The 13001-nt window shown below is 46.8% G+C and overlaps 1 long non-coding RNA gene across 1 annotated transcript; it reads right to left on the reverse strand.

The window, feature by feature from the left end:
- Positions 1-1401: 1401 nt before the first annotated feature.
- On the reverse strand, positions 1402-4952 carry LOC123042032 (uncharacterized). Its single transcript, XR_006418694.1, has 5 exons — positions 4583-4952; positions 4415-4487; positions 3216-3381; positions 1914-1985; positions 1402-1821 (listed from the first exon to the last, which is right to left on the reverse strand). It is a non-coding gene; the product is annotated as an uncharacterized lncRNA (long non-coding RNA).
- Between the last annotated feature and the right edge of the window lie 8049 nt (positions 4953-13001).

Here is a 13001-nt window from a genome sequence, read left to right on the forward strand (position 1 = left end):
TATCCATATGCCAGAACCATGAGTTGGTCACGAGATCTTATGGGTTTCAGCACTAGTCTACCCCAACTTGTTTGGGACTAAAGATTGTGTTGTTGTTTTTCTATTATTATTGAGTATTTCAATACTCCCACCATTCCACAATGTAGTGCCTATAGATTTTTGTCAAAGTCAAACTTTGCCAACTTTGACCAAGTGTATGCAGAAAACTCTCTACATCTACAATACCAAACATGTACATTCTGAAAATATAACTCGCGATGTATCCAATGATGTGCATTCGGTATTCTAGATGTATCTACTTTTCTCTATAAACATGGTCAAAGTTTGTAATGTTTGACTTTTATAAAAATCTATAGGCACTACATTATGGAACGGAGGGAGTATGATGTAAGGAAACACGGAGCCAAAATCATTTGCATTCATTTCCTATTTTTGAGTATTTCCGTATGATGTAAGGAAACACGAAGTCAAAATCTCATTTACGTTAGTTTATATTATTGAGTATTTCAGTATGATGCAAGGAAATATTGATCAAAATCATTTACATTGGTTTCCGTTGCGAAGGATTGTTTCCCAGCTTTTCATATAATTCTCGCCTTACATCCTACTTCCTCCGTCTCATAATATAAGAGTGTTTTTGACACTTTTTTATTCTTAGGTCACTTTGATTGGGTGTGAATTTTGTGAGGTCTTCAGTATTTAGGTCCCCTAAGTGCCGAGAAGCACACACAAATTACACTAAGTCCAAGCAGGCTTTAGGGATACAACGATTAACTTGTCTCACAATCTATGTACATTGCATGGTGTGAACTTGGAAGTCAATATTGCAATCAAGGACATATATTATGTTGCATGATCTTTAGCTGAGATGTTGTTTGGGAGCCAGGAGTCTATGTTGTTTTCTTCTTAAATCTGCCCTCTCTTCATTAGAATGAAAAAAAACACAAATCTTTTTATATTGCAAACATAAAATATGATTTAAAGTCTCAGTTTTGATAAAATTACTTTCCGCCAAAACTGTCCAGAGAGATAATCCACAAAATTCAAATATGACATAGACGTATTCCGCATTTCCAACAATGGTGATTAAATTAATTGAAAAAGGAAAATGGAATGGTTATGCAATATTTTGTCTAGGTTCATCGAAGATCCAGTTTGGCATATTCGAATTTTTCTTCTGGCCTACCAATCACATGGGAAATTTTATTTCGGAATCCAAAGCTATCTATAGGCAAGTCGATTTTATTCTCATCCCAATATCAACTCGATGACATTTAGCTTTCATGCATTTTAGGTCAAACTGTGGACATAGTACATTGTTATTGTTTAATACAATTATTTAAATAAATCAATTCAGAGGCGAGAACCACTCTCAGAAGATAGCAGCCCTACCACAAATCCCAGTCGTAGCATCCAAACGATTGTATACTCAAGCACAGATATTGGACTAGTACAATGGTCCGTCCATACTTACAAGTTTATTTACACTAGCAATGATGACCAGGCACTATAAATTACATAGGTCATTCGAAAAGGTATGCCACCGACAAAATCTAACTAAAGCATCATCAACAAGTCTGTTTCCTATCAGAGTGACTGAAGCAGGGCTCACTGCTCAGTAGTAGGAGCAGTAACGCTTTACAAAGCTCTCTTGGTGATGGCCAAAACGGAATCCTCCTAGGAAGGCATGCAACACATCGGCGTCAAGATAGCACATTTTACATACCCTCTCCACCTTGCTATCTTCACATCCACATTTCCTCGTCAGACCAGCAAGTGGGACATGAAACTGACGATAGCATGTCTTGCAAACATAGTCCACTGAAAACGCAGGCCAAGCAGCAAAGAGACAATGTAAGAGAGCGATTGGACAGTGCAACTTGATCTGTATATACATCCAGAGAGAGACATACATTCACCATTACGTCGGGTGCCCCGCCCAAGAGGGATTCCAAGGAAAATGTAGGCTCCAGTAACTGGTTCATCTGAAAATACCATCAAGGAAAATACCATTAATCCACACATGATATAACACCCAATTCTATGTGCAAAGAGAGATGAAGTAACTGCTAACTGCAATTCAACCACACAAGAATCTAAGCACACATATGGTTCAGAAAATGTGCATAAACGTTAAACAGGAAACGGAACATCTAAATTACTGGAAACAATTGAAGAGGGGTGACACGCGGTAACAAAGTTTGATCATTCCAAGTCCAACAGCTGCTCAACAAATGAAATAAGCAATGCAAGATAAGTATGAGACTGCAGACTTGAGAGAACGTAGCACTGCTATAGGAGCTGAAGTGATCAGCCATAAAGTATGCAATTCAGACTAGAAAGACTTGGCGAGGAAGAGGAGGGAACCAAACTCTTATGAATCCTAGGTTGGCTGAGGCAAGTAAGGAGACTTAAACTTCCAGTATGAAGGGTATAAAATACAAAGATCATTTAAATCAAGGAAGAGTGTAATATATAGTCTATTCATTCTTAACATTTGTTGCTTTAAACTATTCAGGTAATTAGTGTGAAGGTCTATAAAAGGCAATCTAAGGAAGATGCACTAGAGTACAGAAGAAAAATGTGGAGAACAAAAAGGAGAAACAGAGGAATTCATTTTGCTATTATCTGTACTGTCTTATTGCCAAAACAAAGCAGGTAAATGCACAGAATACATTGGAAGGGGAAACACAGAAGCATGCATATAGTATTTACAGTAAAATTAACTGCACACATAAACTTCTCAAACCATTATAGGTGCATAAAGATTGAAATGAAGCAGAATATATATTTCTGGCAGAAGAATGAGCACATGATGCAATATTTTAAAACAATTGACACACAGAAAATTATCGTCAAAACCAGAAAATAGCAACAACAAAAAAACCATAACTACACACCCTCATAAAAGCATGCGCCACTCATTTTTACTTCACATCTGGATCAGAACCTCACAAATTTACAAGGTCAAAGGCAATCTAAAGAAATTTCAAACAATTGGTTTCCAGAAGGCTTCCTTTGTAGAGTGGTACATTGTGTCTATTAAGGTGAAATGCTGGGCACTAGCAATAGACCTCTCCAGATGATGAAAACCCAATGGTTCTTTAAAGTACATATGGTGCATGCCATGGCAACAGAGAGGTAAGGGTACATCAAGCTAGCAAGTACTAGATACCAACATAGGGGGATGCATGTGAGAACTTCATCGTCATCACCTCTATCAATGAGCTCAAAAAAGAAGAGAGTTCGCAGAGCGGGCAGGAAGGAGAAGCAGCCAGAGTGCTTCCGACGAGCCACAAAGTTGCCATGAGTCCAAAAACTGTAATTATCAAGCTTGCCGCGTCTGGTCACCTTACCAGGAGCAGGTTCGTACTCATCGCCCTGACCAGCCAAACAATCATAGAAAAAGAAATTGGTGAAGTTAGCAAGGTAAAACAAGAGAGAACAAAGAAGCGTCATTGACTGACTTCACTTAATTACTACAACCCCCTATACACAAATTTATTATAATTATCATTGAGCGAAATGTGTTAAAAATGTACTCCCTCCATCCGGAATTACTTGTCGAAGAAATCGATAAAAATGGATGTATCTAGAACTAACATATGTCTAGATACATCCATTTCTCCGACAAGTATTTCTGGACGGAGGGAGTATAATGGTACAAAAGTAATCTTCATGACAAACCACTAGGATGTACTCCCTCCGTCCGAAAATACTTGTCCTAAAAATGAATAAAATGGATGTATCTATAAAGTAAGTCTAGATACAACCATTTCTAGGAAAAGTATTTTCGGACGGAGGGAGTACATACTTTCGGACGGAGGGAGTACAATGCAAGGTGCTTAGGCAGTGGTAGTAAGAATAAACCGTTTTTTGCTTAAGCACGAGTGCTTTTTCATATTGCAGAGGCACCTATACAAATAAGCACCGGCGGTTAAGAAAAAAAGGATTCCTCTTCATAAGCACTGTTAGAAAGGAGAGAGGAATTTGACGGAATTGTTGTTGTATTGCTTGAGCCTCGTGGGCATATAAATAGGAGTACAAAGATCAACTTGGAGTACAAGACCAGGGCCGGGCGAGCAAAATCTGAGGCCCTGTGCCAAACTAAAAAATGAGGCCATATCTCACTAAGAAAATCTAAGGATCAACAGACTAATTATCTAATTAAACCAGCGGTGCTTCTTTTCTAACATATCTGTCCATTCCACATTTATAAGATTTATCAATTAAATTTGTTCTCTTTCTTTTCTCTTGCGCTTAGAGGAACCGGATTGATGTTTTTCCATGATGACTCAAAAATGTATTATTGAAACACAAGATACAAAAGATGAATAAAATACAATCGAACAGTAGCATATATGAACAAGTGCATGCGTTAATGTTTGGCAATTAGATGAACCATGTGACTCACCTAGTTTTGGGTCCTGTCCAGTTGAACTACTGCACTTTGAGTGTGATCTTTGACTGAGGAGGGAAGAACCGATCTTTAACAAATACACAAAGCACCAAAGGTTAATTTAGAAATTAGAAATCAGGAGTAGGAACCGAAATTAATCGAAAAGTAGGACTCACAAAGCACCTGGGGGGTGGAGGCTCGAGTCGGTTACGAATCGATCCGACGAGTCTGAAATTTGGGAAAGGAAACGAACAAGAAGGCGACAATGGCAGCAGCCTGAATCCGATAGGTCCGATGAGCCGAAGGCAATCGGTTTCCTGCAGGGTTCGGTTTGGTGTTGCGTGATCGGCTGATCGCCCGGACGCTCCGATCGCCGACGCCCGACGGCCCGACGCGACTACAGGGTTTGGTTTGGTGTAGCGTGATCGCCCGCTCGCCGACGGCCCGACACCGACGCGACTGCAGTTATGGACGGTTTCGAGATGGAGACGCTCCCGATTCCGTCTTCTCGATCGACTGTTGTAGGTAGGGCGTAGGCTGCGATCTCGTTTTCTTTTTTTTTTTACGGAAGATCCTGTTTCCATCGATCGAGGAGTTTAGATCGAGCATCAGGCACGTGCTCGCGCTGGCCTCCACTCAGGCCCAACTCGAGAGCCCAGTGGCCCCGTATGGTTTCGATCTGTTTTTTTTTCAGAAATACTAGGCCTACAAAAAAATTTGGGGCCCCATAAAATTATGGGCCCTGTGCGAGCTACACGTTTGGGACAACTGTGGGTCCAGCCCTATACAAGACAAGGCAGGACCAAATCCTAATCTATCCTATACTTCCTAATAATCCTTATACTCAACATCCCCCGCAGTCACAACGGTAGTGACGCAGATGGTGAGACTGTAGAAGAATCCGAAGGCAAGCCGATGGAAACCCCCCACAGTCGTAACGGTCGATGCATCACAGAGTCGTGGCTGGAGTGGAAACCGACGAGGTTGCTCAAGAAGGCGATAGCCCTTTGTGTCGGTTGTCGATGTAGGCAAGATCGTGGGTGGTGGAGCCGTGGTCGAGGTAGCCGCGTGAAGAATGTTGTGGTCTATGTCCAGTCGGGGTGGCCGGTGTTGAGGAAGTCGACATGGAGCCGCGGGCGCAAGAGGGCGCCGAGTTAGCATGGGCGCAGTGGTGTCGAAGTAGGGGTGTGCCGGGAAGAAAATGTTGTTGACAACACGTCGCGGTGGGTTTGCCAAGCCCGAGGACACATCATGGACGAAGGCACGCACCACTGTTGCCAGCACCGGGCATGTGTAGACGGACGAAGACGAAGTTGACGAAGCGCCGACCAGGCTTGCCAGGCTCGGGGACACGTCATGGATGAAGGCATGCATCAGTGTTGCAAGCACCGGTCCTGCGTAGACGAGGAACCTGCATGAGATGTATGCCATGTCAGAGTAGTCGGAGGGGCCAGCAGAGAAGAACTCGACGACGATTGCGGCGTCCATCGCCGCGGGGCCGATGTCACAAACGGTGGTCGGAGTAGACGAAGTGGTCGGGGTAGATGACGGCAACGATGGCGACAGGCTGGTGCTTGACGAAGATGAAGGGAGGTGGACAGGCGGCGGTGGCGGCTACGGGGGTAGCAGCGGCTGCGGCCGAAGAAGAGCGGTGGCGGCATCCTGACAGCGGCGGCGGAGGCTAAGTTAGGAGTGCGGCGGTGCTCGAAGTAGGCGAGGAGAACCCAACAGCATGACGAAGACCGGCGCGGACGGTGGCGTTCCCGCACCAAGGGAGGCGGCGCGACACATACCACGGGAAGTTGACGCGCAGCAACGGGGGTGGACCGCGGTCCGCAGTGCTACGGCCCGAAGGGGCGACGCAGCAGCGGCGGGCAGGTCAAGGCGTCGGCAGAAGACCTCTGGGCGGCGGCAGGGACTGCGGGCCGCGGCGTGACAACCCGAAGGGGCGGCGCGGCGGAGAAGCGCGGGTCGGTGCAACTGCGGGGACAGCCTCGGGACGGCGGCGTGGACTGCATGCCACGCTCGCTACGGCCTGACAGGGCGACGCAGCGGCAGCGCAAGGGTCGATGCTGCCACAGGGACGACCTAGAGCGGACGGCCTCGGGGCGGCGGTGGACCGCGGGCCGCGGCACTACGGCCCGAAGGGGCGACGCAGCTGTGACGCGGGTCGGTGCAGCCGGGAGAAGAACCACGGGGCAGCGGCGCTGCGGCCCGACGGGGCGACGCAGCGGCAGCCCGTTGCTCGATCGGTAGAGGGGCGCGCTGAACTCGGGACGGTCTTCACGGGGCCTGCGGAGGCACGCGCCACCGACGGGCCAGGTCGGTCACACAGCGTAGATGAGGCGGATCGCTGCGGCGGGCGGGTGATCAATCCGATCGCATGCGAGGTCGGGGACGCCGCTCGGTGGAGATGCGGTGGCGGCGGAGTCCGAGATGAAGCCGGCGATAGCGGGCGGCAGGGCGGCTATGATTGGCCGCCGCATGGCATGAGGCCGCCGGGTCGGGGTGATGCAGGAGTCCCGGTCAGAGCAGGGCGGTGACGGCCGGCGTAGATCGACGAGCGGGCTGGCGCGTGGACGGTGGCGCTGAAGGGCTGCTGTCGGTGTCAAAACTGGCGGATCTCGGGTAGGGGGTCCCGAACTATGCGTCTTGGGTATTACAAGAGTTGATCTACCACGAGATCGTCGAGGCTGAACCCTAGAAGCTAGCCTATGGTATGATTGTCGTTGTCCTACGGACTAAACCCTCCGGTTTATATAGACACTGGAGAGGGTTAGGGTTACACAGAGTCGGTTACATAGAAGGGAATCTACATATCCGAATCGCCAAGCTTGCCTTCCACGCAAAGGAGAGTCCCACCCGGACATGGGACAAAGTCTTCAATCTTGTATCTTCATAGTCCAACAGTCCAGCGAAAGTATATAGTCCGGCTGTCCGAGGACCCCCCTAATCTGGGACTCCCTCAGTAGCCCCTGAACCAGGCTTCAATGACAATGAGTCCGGCGTGCAGATTGTCTTCGGCATTGCAAGGCGGGTTCTTCTCCAAAATCCCTGAGTACCTGTTGTAACGAGCAGTGTACGGCTTCCCATTAATGTTGCACTCCTCGGCTTATGTACCCTAATAATGGCAGTCTCCACATGTCGAGCAAATGCGAGAGGTCGGGGCATTTTTAATCTGCCACCCTGACCATGTTAGTAAATTGTCTATTAAAGAGACGGGGATCCTCAGATCCAAATCACACCATCTTCCCCTAGCGAGTATCCATTAGAGCGCACCCGAAGAAAGCCATCCCATCATGGCCAGCCTCTGCAGCTCCTCCTCTTGCTCCCGTAGTGCTAAGGCAGGTGATTGGGAGAAGTGTTCTGTATCCCACGGCCGTTTGGTGAAGTTGCAGACCGAGGGGTTTCTACCGCCCGCATATATGGTGCCCGTCCGAGCCGGACTAGCCACTTACAATGGCGGGGAGCAAGCAGAGAGTTTCCCCAACCCATCCGGGGGGGAGCGAGTATGCCTTGTCTCTTTCTTGCTGAGGGGCCTCGGATCTCCAATCCATCCGTTCCTCCGCGGGCTCCTGGAGTATTACGGCCTCCAGCTGCATAACTTCACTCCTGCTTCCATACTGCACATCACAGGTTATGTCACCCTTTGCGAGCAATTTCTAGGCTGTGAAGCTCATTTCGAGCTATGGAAGAGGCTATTCTGCCTCGTCCCTCGCAATCAGGAGGGATCAATATACCAAGTTGGCGGAGCCGAAGTATGGCGCATCGCTGGAACCGGATACCTATCCGGGACCCCAAAGAAAACATCCGAAGACTGGCCTTCAGAGTGGTTTTATATGGAGGACGTCCCCCTTCCAGACCCTATTCGGATGGGCCTTCCCGATTTTGCTAATGCCCCGCTGAAGAAACACCACAGCTGGCGCCCCCGGAGCCCCCAAGAGGAAGATAACAGAGAGGTCCTTTACCTGATGAGCAGGATAAAAACGCTGGCCAAATCAGGACTGACAATAATTGAGGTTATGTCAATATGTATAATGCGGGGGGTGCATCCACTTCAATATCGAGGGAAACCCATGTGGCACTTCAATGGAGAAGACGACGCCACCCGCTACGGTCGTAAAGGTCCAGACTCCGCCATCGCTCTGGCGAAAATACTGTCCAATTTGTACAAAGGAGAAGAAGAGGAGTTCCTCCATATTAAGCCACGTGATGGATTTCCATATACAACTGTAGGACCTTGAAGTATGTCTAGAGGGGGGTGATTAGACTACTTGACCAATTAAAAACTTAACCTTTTCCCAATTTTAGACTTTGGCAGATTTTAGCTATCTTTGCACAAGTCAAGCAATCTTCACACAATTCAAGCAAGCATGCAAAGAGTATATGAGCAGCAGAAATTAAAGCATGCAACTTGCAAGAATGTAAAGGGAAGGGTTTGGACGATTCAAACGCAATTGGAGACACGGATATTTTTGTCGTGGTTCCGATAGGTGGTGCTATCGCACCTCCACGTTGATGGAGACTTCAACCCACGAAGGGTAATGGTTGCGCGAATCCACGGAGGGATCCACCCAAGAAGGGTCCACGAAGAAGCAACCTTGTCTATCCCACCATGGCCGTCTCCCACGAAGGACTTGCCTCACTAGCGGTAGATCTTCACGAAGTAGGTGATCTCCTTGCCCTTACAAACTCCTTGGTTCAACTCCACAATCTTGTTGGAGGCTCCCAAGTGACACCTAGCCAATCTAGGAAACACCACTCTCCAAGAAGTAACAAATGGTGCGTTGATGATGAACTCCTTGCTCTTGTGCTTCAAATGATAGTCTCCCCAACACTCAACTCTCTCTCATAGGATTTGGATCTGGTGGAAAGAAGATTTGAGTGGAAAGCAACTTGGGGAAGGCTAGAGATCAAGATTCATATGGTAGGAGTGGAATATCTTGGCCTCAACACATGAGAAGGCAGTTCTCTCTCAGAAATGGTAAGTTGGAAGTGTAGGTTTGTTCTGATGGCTCTCTCCACGAATGAAGAGGAGGTGGAGGGGTATATATAGCCTCCACAGAAAATCTAACCATTACACACAATTTACCAATCTCGGTGGGACCGAATCAACAAACTCGGTCGGACCGATTCAGTAAACCTAGTGACCATTAGTGATTTCGGTGGGACCGACATGCAACTCGGTGGGACCGATATGGTTAGGGTTGGGGCATAACGTAATCTCGGTGAGACCGATTACACAAACTCGGTTAGACCGATTTTGGTAATTAGCTAACCAGAGAGTTGGTCAGGTAAACTCGGTGGGACAGATTCGCTCTTTTTGGTGAGACCGAAATGTTACGAAAGGGAAACAGAGAGTTTACATTGCAATCTCGGTGGGACCGATTGCTCACTTCGGTTAGACCGAAACGTTATGAAGGGAAACAGAGAGATTACAATCCCATCTCGGTGAGACCGAGATCCCTGTCGGTGAGACCGATTTGCCTAGGGTTTGTGGCAGTGGCTATAACATCTGAACTCGGTGGCGCTGGATAGAAAGAATCGGTGGGACCAATTTTGACTTTAGGTTTAGGTCATATGTGGATATGAGAAAGTAGTTGAGGGTTTTTGGAGCATATCACTAAGCACTTGAAGCAAGAGCCTCATTAAGCAACACCTCATCCCTCCTTGATAGTATTGGCTTTTCCTATAGACTCAATGTGATCTTGGATCACTAAAATATAAAATGTAGAGTCTTGAGCTTTTGAGCTTGAGCCAATCCTTTTGTCCTTAATATTTTGAGGGATCCACTTTCATCATCCATGCCATGCCATTCATTGAGCTTTCCTGAAATATTTGTCTTGGAATAGTATTAGCTCAATGAGCTATATGTTGATATGAATTACCAAAACCACCTAGGGTTAGTTGCACTTTCAACAACCCCCCAAGCTGGGTGAGCTGCTATATTTTACTCAACTCCATTCATTCCCGCATTCTTCATCACAAATATTTACCTTGCCAAGCAGGAACTGCGAAAAGCTATGAGGGAGGTCCACAGCCCGTCTCCACAGCCGGAGGACCCTGACCGGGCCCTCGACCCCAGACTCGAAGAAGATCCGGACGTATTTGTGGAGCTCGTCAACAGGACATTCTATCAGTTAAGCCGTGACGGTGCCTTGGTGGCCATGATAGCTGATTATCCTGGCCTACTGCCTGCATCACATCTAAGTAGAACCAGATCCCAACTTCCGAGAAGGATCCCTTCTTTGCGCTTTACCCACCGCACATGTATTGCTTTTTACAGGGAAGGCAATCGGGGCACCATGCCGAACCCGCGGTGGCTTGACAACAAGGGGCACCGAAGACGCGTAGGCTCAAAAGGAAGGCGGTCAGGACTGAGACGTTGTCGTAGAGGTATGATTAAAAACCTGCTCCGTGATTATCGTCTTTAAAATATAACAATGTCCGTGGTCCCTGGTAGAAAAACCGCTCGCCGGACAGTGTCGAAAGTAGAGGAGTGCAAAGCCCAGCTAAGGGCCGCTCGCCGGACAGCTAAGGGCCGCAGTTGCCGAAATAGAGAAATCCAAGAAGGCCTCATCTGGTAATACTTGTCTGGAAAATGTAATTACATATACCCGTGAGTATTCGGCATGCTTGCAAATCTAACAATAGATTATGCAGAAAATCCCGGAGTGAATCCGGAGATATTACCAAAGGATGAGCAATATGCTAAACGACAGCTAGAGGCTGGCGAGCGCGTGCTTACACGGGTTATTTGAGAGAGAAATGAGCTCCAGGATGCCCATACCCGGTTGGCCTTTGAACCGGGATATGTTCGGGCCTAGCTTGCAGACTCCGTGAAGGAGAATAAGAGGCTTCGACGCGACATTTTTAGTAAGTGCTCGAACGAACCTTTATACAATTCGGCAAAGAAGCGGGCTAACAGAGTTATGTCTGTAGGTATGCTGACAGGTTGCCCTGAAGAGGAGATGCCCAGATCCGCAGATGATCTACTGCCGGAGCTATCGCAACTGCACGAACAAGTTCGGCAGGAGATGCAGGGTATTGCCCAGGCCTTGTGGCCCTCCGCCTCCCTGCCCAGAGGCATGGGGGAGCTTGTAGAGATGCTCAAGGGAGCGCGGCGGCGCTTCCGATTATGGAAGATATCAGCCTGCCGACAAGGTGCAAGGGAAGCCTGGGCCATGGTGAAGATGCGGTACACCAAGGTTGACCGAATCACATAGCTGAGGTCGGACCTGTAGGGTCAGATGGGAAAGAGATTCCCGTTAGTCTGGTATATGACCAGGTAGGATTAGCCGCAAAGTATTCCCAACAGGATTGTAGGCTAGACAACATGTTGGATGGTATAGAAGAATAATTTAGTCAGTCTAAGTGACTGTGTACTTCAAATGACATATTTTGTCCCTAGCCGGATTGTAAATCATTTGTCATGGCAGACCTTTTCGCTTCAGCCTTCGGACCCGATAGTCCGAAGTGTATCTGAATACCCGCTCAGTTATGTAAAACCGGGCTACGCGTGGAAACCAGGCGTAGGGGTCATAAGTGCTTGAATAGACAGGTACCCAACTAGCTATGTTATATTACATGGATAGTAAGAAACATCTTCCAGGGAGAATAGTTCCGTTAGGGGTTCCTTTCCCCGGGTGCGCATGCATGAATGTGCATGTCTGAACTGCGGACAAAGGCGCAGGATATCAAACATCTGGGGATGTAACACCCCAAAAATTTAACCAAATTTTTTATAATAAAATTTTGCCAAGAGTTTAAAATTTTTGCCTGCAAGAATATTTCTGTTGATTTCAGAACCTTCCTTTTTATATTATTGAGTATCTACCCAAGTGGATACTTCCAAACATATTGAACTTCTATGCCATCTCATTAAAACAATTTCTTAATCAGTAGATTTATTTATTAAATTATTCCACCCTGAGCTATAATCATTAAAATGATTTGTTTTAAGTTTTGGAGCTCTATTTGAACTACAACCATTTGATAAATATAACTAAAATTCCAACCAAAATTTGGAGATGTGATGTGATGTCTCTAAATCACTTTTGTGCAATAATATAATTATTTCATTGCATATTTTGAGTTTTGCACCTGATTTTCAAATCTGGTCCAGTGGGCACTTTTGCACTATAGCCTATCTAAATATTTCCCTAGAGCCTCCACCAAAATTATGGGATGTCAGTAGTAGCATTCCATCCAACTTTATGCAAAAACAAAGTGTTGTTCTTTGGAAGATTTGAGTGAATCAACCTCTTTTTCATTCTGGACCAGACTTGTGTTTTCTACTGCAACCCCATCCTTTCTTGCTCAAGTGACCTTGTGCTTTCTCATGCTTGTAGTCAACCCTGCAAAACCCCTAAGTCCAGGAGCATGCACTCCTTGGAACACTTTTGGTCCATGTAATGATACCATTTACTCCCTGTCCAGAATTGTAGTTTTGCAAAACTTGCACTAGAAAGTTTCTTCTTTTAGCAAACTAACTTCACCACCCCCTCTTTCTTCTAAAGAGACCCCACTCTGGGAGATTTGGCCACCCCAAGAACTGCCTAGGTGCCTTTGGCATGTTGTCAAACACCCTGAGTGCATAGCC

Source organism: Triticum aestivum, chromosome 2B, assembly GCF_018294505.1.
Source record: "Triticum aestivum cultivar Chinese Spring chromosome 2B, IWGSC CS RefSeq v2.1, whole genome shotgun sequence".
NCBI classification, from domain to species: domain Eukaryota; kingdom Viridiplantae; phylum Streptophyta; class Magnoliopsida; order Poales; family Poaceae; genus Triticum; species Triticum aestivum.